The 20483-nt window shown below is 36.4% G+C and overlaps 1 long non-coding RNA gene across 2 annotated transcripts in view; it reads left to right on the top strand.

Moving 5' to 3' along the window:
* LOC142841308 (uncharacterized) overlaps positions 1 to 14100 on the top strand; it is an 87801-nt gene extending 73701 nt beyond the window's left edge. For both annotated transcript variants that reach the window (XR_012909047.1, XR_012909046.1), the window contains 2 exons: positions 11341 to 11466; positions 13964 to 14100. This is a non-coding gene — a long non-coding RNA (uncharacterized LOC142841308). The remainder of the gene's footprint in view (positions 1 to 11340; positions 11467 to 13963) is intronic.
* Positions 14101 to 20483: the final 6383 nt, after the last annotated feature.

The following is a 20483-nucleotide window of genomic DNA, read 5'->3' as shown; positions in this document are numbered from 1 at the left end:
GTTGTTTTTCTATATGAAGCTGAGTAATGTTCTTTTGAGGTCTGTGAAGAATTTTGCAGGGAGCCGGGCTGTGGTGGCGCACGCCTTTAATCCCAGCACTCGGGAGGCAGAGGCAGGAGAATCTTTGTGAGTTCGAGGCCAACCTGGTCTACAAGAGCTAGTTCCAGGACAGGTACCAAAAACTACAGAGAAACCCTGTCTCGAAAATCAAAAAAAAAAAAAAAAAGAATTTTGCTGGGATTTTGATGGATATTGCATTGAATCTGTAAATTGCTTTTGGTAGGATTGCCATTTTTACTATGTTAATTCTATTTATCCAAGATCATGGGAGATCTTTCTATTATCTGATGTCTTCTTCAATTTTTTTATTCAAAGGTTCAAAGTTCTTCTCATACAGGTCATACAAGATCCCTGTAGGATTTTTGGGGTCACTTATGTACACTATCATATCATCAGCAAATAGTGAGAGTTTGGCTTCTTTTCCAATTTGTATGCTCTTAATCTCCCTTTGTTGTCTTACTGTTCTAGCTAAAACTTTATGTACTATATTGAATAGATATGGAGTGAGTGGACAGCCTTGTCTCATTTCTGATTTCAGTGGGATCACTTTGAGTTTCTCTCCATTTAGTTTGATGTTGGCTGTTGGCTTACTGTATATTGCCTTTATTATGCTTAGGTAGGTTCCTTGTATCCCTACTCTTTCCAAGAACTTTATCAAGAAGCGGTGTTGAATTTTGTCAAATGTTTTTTCAGCATCTAATGAGATGGTCACATGGAGTGTTTTCCTTCAGTTTGTTTATATGGTGGATTACAGGGGTAGATGCGGCTGGCAGGCAGAGAGAATAAATAAGAGGAGGAATCTAGGTTTGAGAGGAGGAGAAAACAATGGAAAAAAAAGACACCTGGGGCCAGCCAGCCAGGAAGCTGCCAACCAGCCAGACACAGAATAGAGCATACGGAGTGAAAGAAAAATAAAAATTCCTGAGATAAAAAGTAGATGAAGAGAAAGAGGTTAAAATAAGTTATAAGAGCTACTGGAACAAGTATAAACTAAGGGCAAGCATTCATAACTAATAATAAATCTCCATGTCATGATTTGGGAGCTGGTTGATGGTCAGAAGAAAGCCTGCTATACAGTATGATACAAATCTCAAAATAATTTTAATTTGCATTTCCCTAATGGCTAAAGATGTTTGTCTTAGAGTTTTAGTGATGTGAAGAGACACCATGACCATGGCAACTCATATAAAGGAAAACATTTAATTGGCACGAATGCATGCAGGCAGACATGGTGCTGAAGAAGTAACTGAGTTCTAAATCTCAATCTGCAGGTAGCAGAAGGAGATTGAGACACACTTCCTCCAGAAAAGCCTCATCTACTCCAAAAAGGCCACACCAACTTACAGTGCCACCTATAGGGCCATTTTGCGTTTAAACCACTACATTTGAGCCCATAGGGGTCATTTTCTTTCAAATCACTACAATGTTGAACATTTTTAAGTGTTTCTCAGACACTTGTAAAACATCTCTTAAAGAACACTATGTTTAGTTACATTCCACATTTTCAACTGGGTTATTTTTTCTTGATGTTTTATTTTAGGGGTGGTTCTTTCTATAATCTAGATATTAACTCCAGAGCCACCTCCCATGAGCCTGCCCATCTATCAGCTACTTCATACACTACCATACCAACCTGGGATCATGGACAGGCCTACCTGGAATCCCAGAGTGACCCAATAATGAAAACCAAGCACCCATCCAACAAAGCAAGATGACTTATCCATATGAAGAAATGACACAAAGGACATAACTTGAGATGCCCAGGTTCCATTGCAAAAATACACAATCAACATGAAGAACTAAGACAATGGGTCTCCTTCAAGAAACTTCAAGAAACTGTAATATCCACTGATAAAAGCATACACACACTCCAGAAGCTCATAAAGGATATGAATAAATTTTTGAGTGAAGACCATAAAAACACATACAGTTGAATGAAATAATAAAAAACAGTTAAGATATGACAATAGACTTTAATAAAGGGATAGTATTTCTGAAGAAAAGCAAAACTAAAATAGAAGACAAGATGAAAGTCAGGAAGTCAAATGAAATACTCAGAGGAAAGCCTCCCCAACAGATTAGAAGGGGGTAGTGCTCATGATATGACCATAGCTTGCACAAGCCACGAAGTGGTATCATGGAGTGCTGTTCTGGGATTCCAATAAGAAGAGGGTTCTGCATTGTCTGATCTGCTACTTTCCTCAAGTTCATTAGAAATTAAGTCACTTAGCCCTTGGGACCCTAGACTGTAAGCCTCTTCTGGAGAAAAGAAAGAGAGGTCCCTGTAATTCTTTCATTCCTATACTGTTCCAAAGAGTATCAGGCAGCTTCAATAAGTGGTCAGATTCTTGTTCAAACCCACCTCTTCATTCTGCCTAGTGCCCTCTCTTCAAAGGATGCTGGATTTAAAATGTTAGGTTGTCAATATATGGTCAAAATCACTTCTAGAGATAAGCAAGGAATTGAGTGTCAAATGCTTTTAGCACTTCTCGAGGGAGACTTAGTCTGGGTGTGTCTATATGCCTATATAAAAATGCTACTTCTGAATTTATTTGTAGATAGTAAGGAACTTTCCCATGTTTGTTATGCCTTTAACATTGTTCTTAATTGTTAACTATTAACAACAATCACTTCTAGCCTCTATATTCCCTTCCACTGATCAGTATATTTGATTCTGTTCAGATTTGAATATAAAATATACTGGAAGGATTCTTTTTTAAATGTTTGTTCTGAGATTGTGGCACTATTGATAGGTAATTGGAATATGAAGTACTAGCTTCATCAATACATTGATGAGTTCACAGTTGAGTGGACTCTCTCTAAACTCCCATCAGGTAATGAGCTGTTTTCCATCACATTTTGTCCCATAATGTTCTGGTTTACCTTGGGACCAAATAATTGAACCAACTGCCCATAGAATGAAGCCTCTGGAACTGTAAGCCCAAACAGACGTTTCAGTCATTTTCTCAGATCATTTATCACAGCAGTGAAAAACTGATGGAGGCACAGTCTATCAAGAAGTCTGACGTGTTGTAACTGCATAAGCAAGTTCTTAAAATTGGCTAATTTCCTCTCCAGTGTTTCTTCGCCCAAATTGAAACTAATCTACTATTCTTGTATTTCTGTAACATTCTGGCAACCAGTTTGTTCACATATGCACACTTATTGCTGGGATGTTTATGGAATTCTTCTTAAACTTATTTGATTTAAAGTAAAATTGATTCGTCCTAGGAGTACTGTTTTTGTGTTTGTTTATTAGGGGCCCATGCTTACTTTATCAGTTCTTGGTGCTTCTCAGTTCATTATTCATTTATATTACTTATTAGATTAATATACTGCTGTGTAAATATTGCAAATTACATCTCATGTTAAAATAGATGGGCAATTTTTCACTGCTACCACATGGAGGCTTTATAGACAGGAGAAAGCCCATAAGGCCTCAACCCTAGACAAAAACTGCAGGCAAGTAAGGAATTCTAAGAGTGGGAGAAATCGTCTTCCCTAGGGAAGAGAACACCAGTTAGTTATCCAATAGCAAATAGTCAGACCTGAAAACGTATATTTAAGTAAACTTTATACAGATTGAGCAGGTTATACTTAGGAATATACATGTATATGCAGATATGCATGTAATAAAAATGAATAAAAAATAGCTAATAACTATTAACTATAGTTTATTAACTATAATAAAAAATAGTTAATCCCTTGAAAGAGAACAAGGGATAAATGGTAGGGTTTGAAGGGAGAAAAGGGAAACGAAAGCTGTTGTAATTGCATTATTATCTCAAAAATAAAAGAAAAATTATTTCCAGGTATTTTACTTCTTGAATATTGATATTATGAGTTTCTTGGGGGGATGGAGAAGTAACTCTGTGGCTAACTCTAGCTCCAAGGGTTCTCTGCTCTATTCTGATCTCTGTGGGTACTGTCCAACACACACACACAATCACAATCACGCAGACATACAGCATGCATGCAGATGTACCTGGACATATACATAAATAAAATAGAAGTTTCTTAACTGGGTGTGGTGACACCTGCTTTAAATTTTAGTACTTGGGTAGCAGAAGCAAATGAATCTCTGTAATTTCAAGACCAGTCTCAGCTACATAGCAATACCTGTCTCAAGAAAGAAGAGTTTCTTTTATAATGCATTATCTTCTTTGGTGGTGGTGTATAAACTAACTTCAGTACAATTTTAGAAGAAAACTGTAGATGCCTAGATTTTGTTTTGTTTTGTTTTTTTGTTTTTTGAGACAGGGTTTCTCTGTGGTTTTGGAGCCTGTCCTGGAACTAGCTCTTGTAGACCAGGCTGGTCTTGAACTCACAGAGATCCGCCTGCCTCTGCCTCCCAAGTGCTGGGATTAAAGGCGTGCGCCACCACCGCCCGGCTCCTAGATTTTTTCTTATGTGATTATGTTGTTTGCAAATAACCAGCTTGTTTTTTTCATCTTGAATCTTTTTATTTGTTAATATTTTTCTTGTCTGATTTACTCCACTGATTTTTCTATACTATGTTGACTTTCATAGATAATCCCAGCCAATGGGTAGGACTAGTACGACGAAACAGGGAGATGTAGACTATTTAAATGAATGCTATCTTGATTTACTGGTTTAAATATTTCCTATGGACTTAGTGTGAGAATATTGTAACGAACTGTAAAGTCAACCATAACTCATATCACCATGTTCTGCCCTGAGTATTCTCTAATGTTTTACAATCACTTTTAAGGGTAGTGCTCTCAAATTAACATAAAAATATTTAGATCTGCCAGGTGGTGGTAGCACACGCCTTTAATCCCAGCACTCGGTAGGCTGAGGCAGGCGGATCTCTGTGAGTTCAAGGCCAGCCTGGTCTACAAGAGCTAATTCCAGGACAGGAACCAAAGCTACAGAGAAACCTTGTCTCGAAAAAACGGAAAAAAAATAGGTCTGATCACTGTAATTTAGAACCAAATTGTTATATCCTTTATTTATTTTGGTTTTTCGAGACAGGGTTTCTCTGTGGCTTTGGAGCCTGTCCTGGAACTAGCTCTGTAGACCAGGCTGGTCTCGAACTCACAGAGATCCACCTGCCTCTGCCTCCCGAGTGCTGGGATTAAAGGCGTGCGCCACCATCGCCCGGCTGTTGTATCCTTTAAATTAATTCTTGTTTGTTTGTTTTTTCCAGACATGGTTTCTTTGCATAGTCCTGGCTGTCCTGAAATTCATACTGTAGACCAGACCAGTCTTAAACACAGAGAGATCTGCCTGTCTCTGCCTCCCAAGTGCTGGGATTGAAGGTATGCACCACCCCTCAGCTCCTTTATTTTAATTCTAAAAATTATTTTTGTACAGCCCATGGTAGCATTAATTTTTTCTAAATATACAATCTGCTGAAAGAGTCTTTTTTCCTAACAAACTCTATATGGTGAGCTATTTATTTCAATCTTTCATTAAAACATATTCAAATTAATTTTTAAAACCAACTGAAACAGCTGGGAGGTGGTGGCGCACGCCTTTAATCCCAGCACTCGGGAGGCAGAGGCAGGCGGATCTCTGTGACTTTGAGGCCAGCCTGATCTAGAAGAGCTAGTTCCAGGACAGGAACCAGAAAAGCTACGGAGAAACCCTGTCTCAAAAACCAAAAAAAAAAAAAAAAAAAAACCTGAAAGATTTTAAACGAATGAGTAAACTCAAACACAATCCGTCACTTAAATACCCTATACAAACACCATCTCATGTGCAGAATGAGTCTGATCAAGAGTGCAATGAGTGGATCAAAAACTATCTGTACCATTTTTGTACAATATTCTCACTTCTCATTTGGTTGATTACAGTGAAACCATTTATGTCACAGTGACACATTCCTGCTGTTTGTTTTTAATTTTTATTTTTTAGTTCAAGTCAGAAAAGTTAGTAATTTTTCACTCTAAAAGATTAGAACATTTAATCAACATGATTTGACTGACAGTTCTCGTGATGAAATACATTCAAATTATATCATTAATTTTTAATCTTTTTGAAGTTTATTGATTTGAAAATGTGAGATGACTGTATGGTGTCAAAGATTTATATTTACATGCTAAATTTATAATGAACTAATTTTAAGTGAAGAATTCGAACATACCATGACATTTTATATTTTTACATGTAAAAATGTTGATTAGTTTTAAAAACACAATAACAATAATAATATCAACAGCAATTAGAATGACAAGCTTTGACAGTTAATTCATGTGTATTATTTCATTAAATTTTTATTGGGTATTTTTATGTTGAGGAAAATCTTTTCCTAACATGTTTTATTCCAGTAAGTGAAGATGAAGTAGAGGGTGTCAGGGTTCGTTTATGCTTGCTTTAACAATAATTTAATTTGAGCTTTGTAAAATGGAAGTTAGTAAAAGAACGGGAAGCAGGAATGCATTCTGTTCCTAGTCTGTTTATGTTTTGAAAGTAGGAAAGAAAATTCTTATTTTAATAACTCAATTATTTTTCAAAAGCATAATTAAGATTTATAATAACTTCTGGAGTCTTGCTGAATTCTAGGTGCTTTGTTAAAGGTGAAAATATAAAACATGAAGATAGTTTTTCCAATATCTTATTACACCTTACATGGAATATCATATGCATTCCACTAAAAGGTCATAATGCACCACACCCATCATCCCAAATGCATAATTGACATTCAGAGTTGACTTACTTGACAAATTTGCCATTTCTCCTCTGTGAGTTCGAGGCCAGCCTGGTCTACAGAGTGAGTTCTATCTAGGACAACCAGAACTTCACAGAGAAACAATGTCTTAAAAACCAAAATCAAAAAGATATACTTTAATGTGTCATATTTTATAATTGCTTGCATTGAATGTAGAATGAGTCTGTAATGTGTTTCAATCAGCAGAATATAGTAAAGTTTAAGAGATTTTGCAGATAGGGCTAAAGTCCCAATCAGTTGATTTTGAGTTAACAGGAGATTATTCTCAACATACTTTGATGAAATCAAGTAAATACCATTTAAAGCAAAACTAAGGGCCTTCAATGGGCATGGAACTTGCCTACAATTCTTCAAGAAGAATGTGGGTGTATATTTCAAAGTGTTTGATGAGAATGAAGCCTACGCAATGCCTTGACTGCAGTCTTGGGAGACTGACTAGAGGACTCAGGGAACAATGCTTGGATCCTAGTGTATAGAAACTGTGAGATAATTAATATGTGCAATTTGAAACTGTCGGAATTTTATTATGAGGAAACAAAAAACAAATACCACTAGTGCTAGGAATGTGAGTGACAAACAATAAATTGATTCATTTTATGAACACTAACTGGCAGACATGTGTCCTTTGCCATACTGTGGCCTTCCTTAATGTTTGCCATAAGATGCTAGCTCAAAACAAAGTCCAGATTACCAGTGCTCTTAAGGAAGCCTCAGCCAGGGTCACTGAAAAGAATCACAATCAGGCATAATAAACTCATACTCTAAAACACTACTATTGGATTTTAAGAATGACGCATATGATGGCTCAATAGTTCAATTATTAAGAGTGCTTGTTCTGCAAGTATGACAACCTATGTTAAAACCCCCAACACATATGTTAACAGTCCAGCATAGTTTCATATACCTGTAACCCCAGAACTGGCCAAGTAGATCCTGAGAGCTCACTGGGTAGTTATCATGGCTACTTGTCATTACTAACTCTAATGACAAGCTTACAGTTCAGTGTGTCTCAAGGCAATACAGGGGAGGTCAGTGGAGGAGGATACATTATGACCCATTCTGAACTCTACGTGGGCACACATGAGTGCATATATCCAAACACTAACATGAATGTACCACACATGCATAAGTCACACACACCCCCTCTCACACACACATAAAGGAAACATCAGCTGAATGTGGTCATGTGCACCAGTGATTCTAGCACTTAGGCTGAGGCAGGAGAATTATGAGCTCAGAGGAGGCTGTCTCAAATTATAATAATCATAAGAAAAAAAAGATATTCATTAACAGTGGTGAAACTCACAACAGATACTATAGTTTGTTAGGTGGGAAATAATCATATTATTATAATAACCAAGATTTTTAAACTGGATTAGAATCACTGAAAGGATGATGAAATTAATATTTTTCTTCAAAAAAAAATAGTGAATTTTGAGGATGAGGAAATGGCTCAGTGGTTAAGTGCTCTTGCTCAGGACCAAGACTGGGTTGCCGGCACCCACATGGTGGCTCACAAGTATCTGTAACTCCAATTCAAAGGGATCTCATGTACTATTCTGGCTTTTTCAGGCAACACACGCACACACGCGCGCACACACACACACACACACACACACACACACACACACACACACACAGTGAATAGACATACATGCAGGAAAAATAAAAACAAATCTTTTCTTTAAAAATGTTGAGCTTTCTTTGTCCTTCAGTGTGCTCAGTTTTTACACATCAGTAAGAATGTTCTGAGTTTAACATAAACAAGGTGATCAAAGTAAAGAAATCACAGTCAAATCTATTTCGAGAATCCCACAAGTTTCATTCTTCATACAAACACATTTTCATTTGACATCTTTTCTTCCAATCTAAACACATAATCAGAAGCAGACTATAACTGTGCAGATGCCTTTTGGCATGGAGTCTTAGGGTCTTTTCCATGTCTGAGAAAAAATTACAAGCAAATCCCTTCTTGGCAACATTTTAGGGGAAAAGGAAAGTAATTCATAGAAGAATAACCGTATGTTCTGGCTTATAATTGAGACTGTAGTTCACATTGTAAGGTGTTCTGGCTTATAATTGAGACTATAGTTCACATTGTAAGTAAGGTGTTGTACCGATGTAGAAATACCATACTAATGAGTCACTAGTCTCTTTTTTATGTTGAATTGTCTTTAGCAGGGATGAATTCTGCAGAGGCAATAAATGTCTCCAATTTAGGGTTGAAATTGTTATGCACCTTTGACAAAATACATCAGCAGACCAGACTACATTAAAAATTCAGTTGTTGCTCAGAATAGAACAAAGTTAACTCATCTACTCATGAATGATGCCAAAGACTTTGACGCTATTTCAATTGTTCTTATTCAGTGTGTTAACCATTATATGACTTGATTTTACCATTTTATTGTAATATTGGTTGTAATGCTTTGTTTCATTATTTTCTTGGCTGTGGGGTTTACTGTATATATCATGAACTTACCACTGTCTATCTTCAGTAAAAGGCGAAAGATTTATACGATCTGAAGAGAAACCAGAGTCACTGTCTATCTTCAGGTGTTGCATTATTTTACACAAAAAATACAACTATACATTGTATTTCCTATTTTTGCCCTTTGAATACTATATCATTGCAAATGTGATATTTACATATCGGTATATTTATTCATATATTTGTAAATTATATATTTTTTCATATATTAAATTATTTTATATTATTATTTTTAGTTATAGATAAAACTGTGTTTTTAATTTTTTTATTCTTCTCTCATACATTACACATGCCCACAGTTTTCTCTGCCTCCACTCCTCCCAGTCTCTTTCCCCACCTCCTCTCTCCTTGTGATGCACTCCTCCTCCATTTGCCTTTTAAAAAAAAGCCTGCCATCCAGAGACATCAACAAAACATAGCATAATACGTTGCAATAAGACTAGGCACAAACCCTCATATCAAGGCTGGATGAGGCAATACTGTAGGAGGTAAAGGGTCAGAGATCCCCCCACTTACTCCCACTGTTAGGAGTCTCACGAGAACACCAACCTACACAACCATAACATATGCAGAGGACCTAGGTGAGACCCATACATGGGCCATCCCATATAGGACCCATGTTTGTTGCTTCAGTCTCTGTGATACCCGGTGAGCCTGGTTAGTTAATTCTGTGGGTTGTGTTCTCATGGTATCCTTAACCTCTCTGGCTCCTACAAGACTTGAATAACTAAAAACCCTAATATATGTGTATTTCCCGTTTCTGGCACGATTTTGACTTTATTAGCTTTCATATATCTGAAGGACTTTTTTTCATATAGTGTAGGTGTAGTCGTGATGAGTTCTGGCATTGTATCAATATCTATTATTCTGTCATCTTTAAAAGGCCTATCGAGATGTAATTTGTCTTGTGTTTACTTATTATTACTTTTGTTTTGTTTTGAGGCAGGGTCTCACTATGTAGTCAAAACTGTTCTTGAACTAGTGCGTTTAGCCTCCTGAGTGCTTGGATTACAAATGTGTGTAATAATGCCCAGCTGACCTGTAATTTGGGCATCATGTACCTTGCCAATTTTCCAATTTTCAAGTATAGAAATTAATGGTTTTTAATATATATATATATATATATATATATATATATATATATAGAGAGAGAGAGAGAGAGAGAGAGAGAGAGAGAGAGAGAGAACTGGACAACAATAACCACTATCATCTTTAGAAATTTTTTTAATATTTATTTATTATGTATACATATTCTGTCTGCGTGTATGCCTACAGGCCAGAAGAGGGCACCAGACCTCATTACAGATGGTTGTAAGCCACCATGTGATTGCTGGGAATTGAACTCAGGACCTTTGGAAGAGCAGGCAATGCTCTTAACCACTGAACCATCTCTCCAGCCCTAGAAAATTTTTTTTAATATTTATTTATTACGTATACAATATTCTGTATGCCTGCAGGCCAGAAGAGAGCACCAGACCCCATTACAGATGGTTGTGAGCCACCATGTGGTTGCTGGGAATTGAACTCAGGACCTTTGAAAGAGCAGGCAATGCTCTTAACCTCTGAGCCATCTCTCCAGCCCCTAGAAAATTTTTTCATCATAAAAGGGAGACCCAGCTGGGCAGTGATGGCACACGCCTTTAATCTGAGCACTCAAGAGGCAGAGACAAGTGGATCTCTGAGTTTGAGGCCAGCCTGATCTACAGAGTGAGCCCTGGTCTACAGGGCTACACAGTGAAACACTGTATCAAAAACTAAAATAAATAAAACAAACAAGCAAACAAATGGGAAAGCCCTGCCTATGAGCAAACATTCTCCACTTTACCCGCATTCTTCCAGGCTTACTGACCTCTAATTAACTTTCTAGTTCTGTAGATTTATCTTAATTGAATATTTCATGAGAAATGGAATCATAGAGTATCCAGAATTCTAAATATGGCTTTTACATATAGCAAAATTCAATCGTTTCATACACATTTAATATATATCAGTACTTCATTATCTTATGGCTTTGTATACTCTTCTATATAGATATACTACACTTTGTTTATACCTTAACTAATTCAAAGCCGCTTGTTTTGTTAATACTTTGTAGATATTGTGAAAGAGCTGTGACATAAGGCTCACGAGTGGCTAAGAGCACATTCTGCTCTTGAAGAGGACCTGAGTTCAGTCCCAAGCATTTGTGTTATGGAGGTCACAACAGCCTTCCCAGCACCAGGTATTTGATGTCTCTGGCTTCTGCTGGCACCCGTACTCATGTGCACGCACCCATGCACAGAAGCCCACACATACACATAATTATCAATAGAAAATCTTTTTATGAAACTCTGGCAGGACTCTGGCAAGGGAAGCAGGCAGACTAGCTCCAGATCTTCACCTCTTCCTCCTCTCCTCCCAATGCAATCCCCAGTCTTGTCCCAAGCTTTGTAGCAGCTGCTAGAGCTTCCCCCCACCTACTGTCCTACCCAGAGAATCTAGTGGATTTTTCCCTCCAAACTTCCTTCCCCCCACTCACCACTTTACCACAGCCCCCCAACTCCATCACGCATGAAAGAAAGACTACTCCAACTTAAATCATATAGTGAGCCTCACCCACTCATCGTGGGAATCTCCAATACCTACTTTCACCAATAGACAAGCTGTGTAGACATAGAAATGTTGCAGCGGAGTCAGAAACCAAATGAACTTAACAGATATTTTAAAAACATTTCATCCAAACACAAAAGGTTTTACCTTCTTCTCAGCACCTCATGGAAATTTCTTCAAAACTCAACACATACTTGGACACAAAAAGCAAGTCTTAACAGATAGAAGAAAATTTAAATAACCCCCTGCATCCTGTCTGACCATCATGAATTAAAGCTGGATATCAACAACAGCACAAACAACAGGAAGCTTACACACTCACGAAAACTGAACAACTCTCCTCTCTACTGAATGAAAAATGGTTCCAGACAGAAATTAACAAATAAATTAAAGACTTTCTAGAATTGAATGAAAATGAATTACACAACATACCCAAACTTATGGGACACAAAAAAAAGCTGTTCTAGGTGCCTACATAAAAATATTGGAGCCATCTCATACTAACAACTTAACACCCGACAGCTGTAAAACAAACAGGGAAAAATGGCACCCAAAGGAGCAGATAGCGAGAACTAATCCCACTCAGGACTGAAGTCAAGAAATGAAACAGAGAGAGCAATGCGAAGAATCAATGAAACAAAGAGTTGGTTCTTTGAGAAAAATCAGTAAGATTGGTAAACCCTTACCAAAATTAACTAAAAGTGGAGAGAGAAGACCCAAAGTAAAAAAATTAGGAATGAGATGGGGGACATAACAACAGACACTGAGGAAATCCAGAGACTCCTAAGAATAAACTTTAAAAACTTGTATTCCACTAAAATGAAAAAAAATAAAAAATATCTAAAAGAAATAGACAAATTCCTCAATACATACTACTTACCAAAATTAAATCAGGGTCAGATAAGCAATTTAAGCACACCTATAATCCCTAGTGAAATAGACGTAGGAATTAAAAGTCTCCTAATGAAAAAGAAAAAAAACTGGATTATGTTAATGCAGAGTTCTACTAGATTCTGCCAAGGGATATAATGCTTTCTTCTGAGCTCTGCAGGCATGAGACACACATGGTGCACAAACATGCATGCAGGCAAAACACCAATACCCATGAAAATAAATCTCAAAAGTTTTTGTTTGTTCTTTGAGGGTTTTGTATGTTGTTTTTCAATCATGTTCACCCCATCCCCCAACGCTCTCCAGATCCACCTACCTCCCTTACCCATCAAACCTCATGTATTTTTTAAAAATCTATCAAGACTAATGTATGCTGCCCAAATATTTGTGAATGTATGGCCTTCACTCAAGCAGTGGTTCTAAGCCTTCCTAATGCTGCAACACTTTAATACAGTTCCTCATGTTGTAGTGATCTCCAACCATAAAAAAATTTCATTGCTACTCCATAACTTTTATTTTGATACTGTAATAAATCATAATGTAAATATCTGGCATGCAGCATATCTTATATGTGACCCCTGTGAAAGGGTCATTTGACCCCCCACAGAGTTGTGACCCCCCCCCAATAGGTTGAGTACTGCTGCTCTAGAGCATGGTCAACCTACCAGGGCTACATTCTCACAGAAGATGGTTTTTCCTCCAAGCAGATAACAATTGTGATTAACTCTGTGTCTAGTGGTGGAATTTTGTGAACAACTCCCATCTCTATGATGGAATTTGGTCTGGTTTGAGCTTGCCTAGGTCTTGTGCATGCTACTGGAATATTTGTAAATTTGTATGTGAAGCTACCTTAATGTGCCAAAAGACACTGTTTTCTCAGCATCCTCTATCTACCACCTCTGGCTCTTATAGTCTTTCAATTCCCACACCACAATTAGCCCCAAGCCTTGGGAGGAAGACAATGATATTGCCTTAGTTTGATTTCTATTGCTGTGATAAAGCATCATAACCAGAAGTAGTTTATGAAGGAAAGGGTTTATTTTTGTCTTAAAGTTCCATAACACAGTCCAACATCAAAGGATGCAAGGGCAAGAGTTCAAGGCAGTAACCTAGAATGAGGAATAAACGTGGAAGCAATAGAAGAAGAGAGCTGTTTACTGACTTGCTCCTCAGCCCAATTTCTTATACCAGCTCGATTTCTTCATGTTATATATTACTCAAGTATGTTTTGTCTTCAGCAATAGGGTCTTCTTGGCCAATTCTGGAGGGCAATCAAGAGCAACAGCATTTCGTGAGTATGAAGACTGATACAGTCACTATGGAAATCAGGGTGGATGTTCCTCAAAAATTTAAACAAGATCTGCTACATTATTCAGTGACATCACTCTTGAGGTATATACCCAAAGGACTCTGAATATTACTCTAGATATGGTTGCTCATCCATGTTCATTGCTGCTCTATTGACAATAGGCAGGAAAGGGAAACAGCCTACATGCCAATCACCTGATGAATCGATAATGAAAATATATTTGCACAATGGACTCTTAAGAAAAATGAATTTCTCAGGTAAATGGATGGAACTGGAAACAATCATTCTGAAAGAGGTAACCCAGATCCAGAAAGATAAATACCACTTTTTCTCTCATTTGTACGTGTTAGCTTGAATTTTCAGGTATTTATGTTTTATTTAGAATTACTGTAGAAGTCAGGAAGTTACTAAGGGGCCATGGAAAGGGCTTTCAAAGGAGAGGAGACAGAATGCACTTGTATAAAGAATTCAAAGGGAATAATGGAACAGGAAGTATAAAAATGGGGCTGAGGAGCAGAGTGAAGGGTGGAGGAGGAAGTAGGAGGTGAGGACGGATAAATAACACTAAAGACCTATTGAAAACAGTCCATTGTGCAAATATACTACATTTTCACCTTCCAATCATCAGGTGGTTGGCATGCATGGTTGTATGGAAATGTACTATTGGAGAAACGTGTGTGTGTGTGTGTGTGTAGTTTAAATGGAGTCACCTTATAATGTGGCATCAGTGCCCCTACTGGACTTCAGAGTCAAACATGTAAAAACACCTACTGACAGAAATGGTTTGCTTCTTTTGGAGTTGTTGGCCAGTGAAGTTCCTTAGACTCTCCAAAAAAATAAATACATCTTTTTAAAATTTGAATTTATAAAGGAATCAAAACTCAATAGCATTAAAAATTATTTTGTGAACTAGTAATTAATAATCCAAAATAAAACTTTAAAGGGTGATATATAGTATTAAAAATAAAATGGAATAGTGTGAGATCAATAAGACAAAATGGCTATACACTTAAAAATTTAAAAATTTTCTGGAATGTAAAGTCCTAAATCTAGTAGGATTCCACATACTGAAATTAGAAAATTGAACACTATTAAGATGTCAATTCTCCATAGTTTGATACAGAAACATAACCCAATCACTATTAAAAAAAGCAGCAGAATTCTTTTACACGTGACCAGGAGATTGCAAATGATTCTGCAGGACACAGGTTTGTTCTATATGGATATGCCGCATTTTCAGCTGTGACTATTTCATGCTTGATTGCCCCGTGTCATACTGTTAAAGATGGGCTGTTGAAAGTAATAGAGCGTGATGGGACACCAGCACCTTCCCTGCCTCCAAACATCTGAACCAGATCATTGCCTGCGTGTTTTTAGTAAGAGGTGAGTGGCTTGCAGAGTTAAAGGACAGCAACAGTAAACAGGCTAAATCCTGAAATGCTGACATATTAGATTTATTAAAAAAAACCCAAAGGACTGGAACACAAATTACTGGACAAATCTCTGGGGAAAGGGAGAACCACTACTGTATAAAGGCTTGGAAGAAAAAAAAGAAATCTACAGACTCACCTGCTGACACTTAGCCAGAACAAAGTTTTAGACAGAATTCCTATAAACTGCCCAATAGGCAAATACTATTTTGCTTTAGCTTGCTAACCAGTTTAGCAAGGGGAAAGCATTCTGGGAGAGATTTTACGAACAAGTCTCTTAGCTAGCAACATCAGAGGACCTCACACTTTGATATCTTCAACTTCAAAGTTTCTCATCCTCAATGGATTAAGTGAGCACCACCTTGAGGAACTGTGTAGTCCTAGGGGGCAAAATAGAATGCAAACAAATAGAGTTGAGTGGAAAATGTGAACCACAAAGCAGAGTTAAGCCAGAAAGTAAATCCTCTCTACCAGAGCTCCACACGTCCATTAAGGTGATGAAGTCAATACCAAAGAGGGAATTTAGTGGCCTCTGCCACACACGGAGAGTCAGAGTCATCGTCCTTATTCTGAGAACTGGAGACATTTGTGCTGAGCAATCAGGGAACAATGGGATTTAACCCAACAGGAAAGGTAGACTGAGCTCCCATTGTAAACAGTCCATTCTGGTCTAACCTGTTTGAATTCCAGAGAAATAAGTGGCTTCTGTCCGATCCACAGAATATGCTGCAAAAGACAATACCCCTGAGTGGGGATGAAAGCTGCACACTTACATGAGCAGGGAACTTGACTAGTTAATTATTTTTCAATTTTTAACTAATTTTTATTAAATGTTTTTGTTCTTTGGGGGCATCAGCTTTTCTACTGATTTGATTGTATGATGTCTTTGTTTTTCCCACAATTATGTTCCTGTATTCTTTGCCATCATCAACTCTTCTCACTTCCTCCCATACACTTTTCTTCTCATTACTTTTCTTTCTTCTATCTTATTTTTGTTATCTAATTCTCTTTCTTTTTGATTCTTAACTATTAATAACTTATGCTTTAATAAATTTTAAACTCCTAATTTCTCATATTAATATCCTAGCTGCATTTTTACTAAGTCTACCTGGCATGTATATGAACTACCTAATTGATATATTTTTCATTTAAATATGTGTTTATTATAAACTCATTGATTGGTTACTGTTGTTTCCTTTATCCCAAGCAAATAGTAGTGGGGAGCCCAAGCCAAAGATAACTCTATTCACTAAGAAGATGTATGGAAAACTAAATAAATAAAGTGAGAAAAGGAAATTTTTAATATCAACAAATGAAAAATTACAGTGTGGAAATATGAGAGATACCCCCCAAAAGTAAGTCAATATGACTGATCTAAGAGCTCATTATTACTTAGTGACTACAACCAGAGATACTGAAACAGTTACAATGCCAGACAAAGAATATGAAATCCTAACTTTTACCTCAAAGAAGATTCAAGCAAGCAAATAAAGTCAGGAAATCAGTTCAACGAATGAATAAGAAAGTCAGGAACATGATGATAAGTTGAGCAGTATGTGTTGAAAGTTGCTCAGCAAAGTTGAAATTCTGAAAAAAAAATGTCCTGAAATTTTGATAATGGAAGACTCAATAAACACTAACTATAAAAAAAAATCAGAAAGGATTACCAGTTAACTAGAACTAACTCCAATGCTCCACAAATATGCTACAAAATGGAAAGAAAATGTAGGCTACCAAACTTATTCTATATAGCTAGTATTATTATAATGTTAAAATTAAAAAATGACAACGAAGAAAATAAACTGTAAACTAATTTATCTGATGAACACAGATATAAAACTTCTCCATACATACTCCTAAAATGAATTTGGCAATGTGTTAGGAAGATCAGTCACCATGGTCAAGTTAGTATTCAAGTACAGTTCAATTTATTGCTAATGAAAAAGGATAGTATGACAGATAAATAGACTCAAAGATAGAAACTATGGGATTTTCTCAACAGATAGATGTAGAATAGGGCTCTCACAAAGTTCAATATCCTTTGTTATAAAACACCGAAAAAATAGAACTAAAAGGAATATGCCTCATCATAATAAAGGCTTTTCTGGCAAACATTTAGCCAACATTATATTAAATGAGAACAAAATGAAGGCATTTCCTCTAAAATCGGAAAAGCTACTGTGAAACATATAGCTTGACGTCTTGTCTAGAGTAATCAGGCCAAAGAAAGAGCTAAAAGTGATAAAAATAGGAAAAATAAGTCAAATTATTGTTGTTTTCAGATGGCATGATCCTTTAATTCGAAAATCCCAAAGAATTCACTTGGAAATAATCTCAGAGCTCATAAAACATTTTAATAAATGTAGCAGGACATTAAATCAACAAAAATATCAATGGCTTTTCAAAATTTTTGTAAACGAATAACAGACATACTTCAAACAAGATCAAGTAACCAATCCCATTTGCAATAACCTCAAAAAAATTACTTGGTAATACACCTAACCAAAGAAATGAAAGACTTTTACAATAAAAAGTTTAAAACACCAAAGCTATTGAAGAAAACAGCAGAAAATGGCAAGACTTCCCATATTTCTAGATTGGCAGAATTTATATTCTCTAACTACTATACTACTAGGAGATCTACAGAGTCAGTGTAATACTAATAAAAATGTTAATGACATTTTTTGCAGAAGCAAATAAAATCCTAAAATTCATATGGCAACAAAAAGGACTTCAAATAGAAAAGCAATTTTGAGTAAAACATGTAATGATAGAGGTATATCTTTATCAATGTCTGTTTTCAGATACGTTGGAGTAACTGTAATAAATGGGATAGTACCTGTTTAAAATGTATGAATGAAGCAGAATAAATCTGTGAATGAGTAACTATATAATTCTACCATTACCAATCACTAGTTATGAAAATTGAGCAGTACTGAAATTTTACCAGCTTCAGTTTCATGTGCAAAGTGGAGGCCTTAGTACTTAGCTAGGATTATGTGAGAGGTCATGTACATTAGCTCATGCATATTAAATATGTAGGAAATGGTATATGATCTCCTATAACTCTACTGTAGAATCCTTGAAATAGAATTAAGTATGTAAGGAAAGATAATATGAAGTACCTTTTGTTTGCTACATAAAGAATCTGATTATTATCTTCTAAGTAGTATTGTCAGTGAGCAAGACTCTTCTGTCACAAAGGAGAAATGATTTAAAAAACAATGGAGTTTGTAGGTTATTATGATATAGAATATACATTAAAAAAGGAGTCTAGGATTGCTAAAGGATATATATTAGTAAGGAGGAGACTGGCAGTTCCACTCAGAAGTCTTAGATTTGAGAAGACAAAAGACGGGAACAATTTTAAGAGAAATAGTGAAAAAAGTGTCATGATATTTTAATGCAAAAATAACAAATATCACAAACTCTAGCCCCATGAGAAGATATTGGAAAGAGGGACGTGGCAGCATATTTTCTTGAATCTGGCTAAAAGCTACCATAATAACAGATAACTCAAGAAAAACTAAAACCCCCATAGACAATATCTATAAGTAAGGCTAGTAGTAGAGGGTAACACATCAATACATCTAAGGCTTGAATGGAGACCCTATTGGTTTATGGGAAAGCAAAATTAAGCTTCGGGACATCTGAAAGCTGTGAAACCGGAAAATACCAAACTGACTCACCGGTGTTTATGGGACAGCACAGTGAACCAAACTAAGGACAATGACTGAAAGGCATGATTTCCCACTCCAACAGCAAGTGAGTGCAAAAGTCTACGCTGATATCTCAGTCGGCAGAGTAGATTAGGCTCCTGTGAAATCTGGACACTGGATAACTAGGAGTTCCTTCTGCCAGAGGCCTCAACTTCAAAGAAAAATTGGTAGGAACAAAGCCTAATTATAACTGGATAAAATAAAGGGAAAATAAGTCCCAGATTAAAGTGACAAAGGAGCCAGGCGGTAGTGGTGCACACCTTTAATCTCAGCACTTGGGAGGAAGAGGCAGGTGGATCTTTGTGAGTTTGAGAACAACATGGTCTAAAAAGTGAGTTCTAGGACAGTCAGGGCCACACAGAGAAATCCTGTCTCAAAAAACCAACCAAGCAACAAAACAGTGACTATGGAGTAAACAGCCACAGTATCTCGGGAAGTAAGCTAATATAATTGTGAACACTACAAAAACAAAATCCTTAAACAGGGGGTGTGGGATGGGAAATTCATAAATATATCCTGAAACAATTATACCATAAATGTTCAGAAAAACAAATTTCACAGAAAAATCATCCTCAGTATTTTTACATAAAAATCACTGCAAAAGTAGGAGGTAGGGAGGGTATGGGAGAGTTTGGGGAGGGAAAAGGATATAATAAAAATAAATTGAATGAGAAAAACATAAATAAAAATATAACTTAATCATAAAATGAGACCATTAAGAAAGAAGGAAAAAAGACCCAAGTAACATTTTTGTACAATGCAAAACATAGGGTCCCAGACCAAATGAAAACTATAGTCAACCATTTAACAGGGAAATTGACCCTGCAAAAGTAACATAAGACACAAGAAACAATAATCTACTATAAATGAGAAGTAGAACACTCGTAGAATTTAAGTGACCAAATCTGAGTAAAATATTAAAGAAAAAAATTGTCTTCAGAATATACAATCAAACCAGAATAAGAAACGCAGTATTGACTAAAATATTAGATTATGCTTTGGGGGATGAGCTCTAGGAGGTAAAATGAGGAGAAACGATGAGGAAGAAAGCAAGTGAAATTGGATACATGTTTTTAGTGTAATAAAGGTTAAGGTTATCAAAGAGGAACTAATAGTCTGGTACTAGGAAACCAGGAATTAAAAGAATAAGAAGCTAAACAACAGTAAAAAAAAAAAACCTTAAAAGCAATAACTCAAGAAAACTTAACATAAATAAAAAGGGTAATAAGCTTTATATTAAAGAGTATTACATAACTGATAGGATCAGCAAAGATTGAGGAATACCATGGCATATTCTTTT

This window comes from Microtus pennsylvanicus, chromosome X (assembly GCF_037038515.1).
Source record: "Microtus pennsylvanicus isolate mMicPen1 chromosome X, mMicPen1.hap1, whole genome shotgun sequence".
Taxonomy (NCBI): domain Eukaryota; kingdom Metazoa; phylum Chordata; class Mammalia; order Rodentia; family Cricetidae; genus Microtus; species Microtus pennsylvanicus.
Note: the sequence above shows the minus strand (reverse complement) of the source record. Positions and strands in the feature narration are given on the sequence as shown.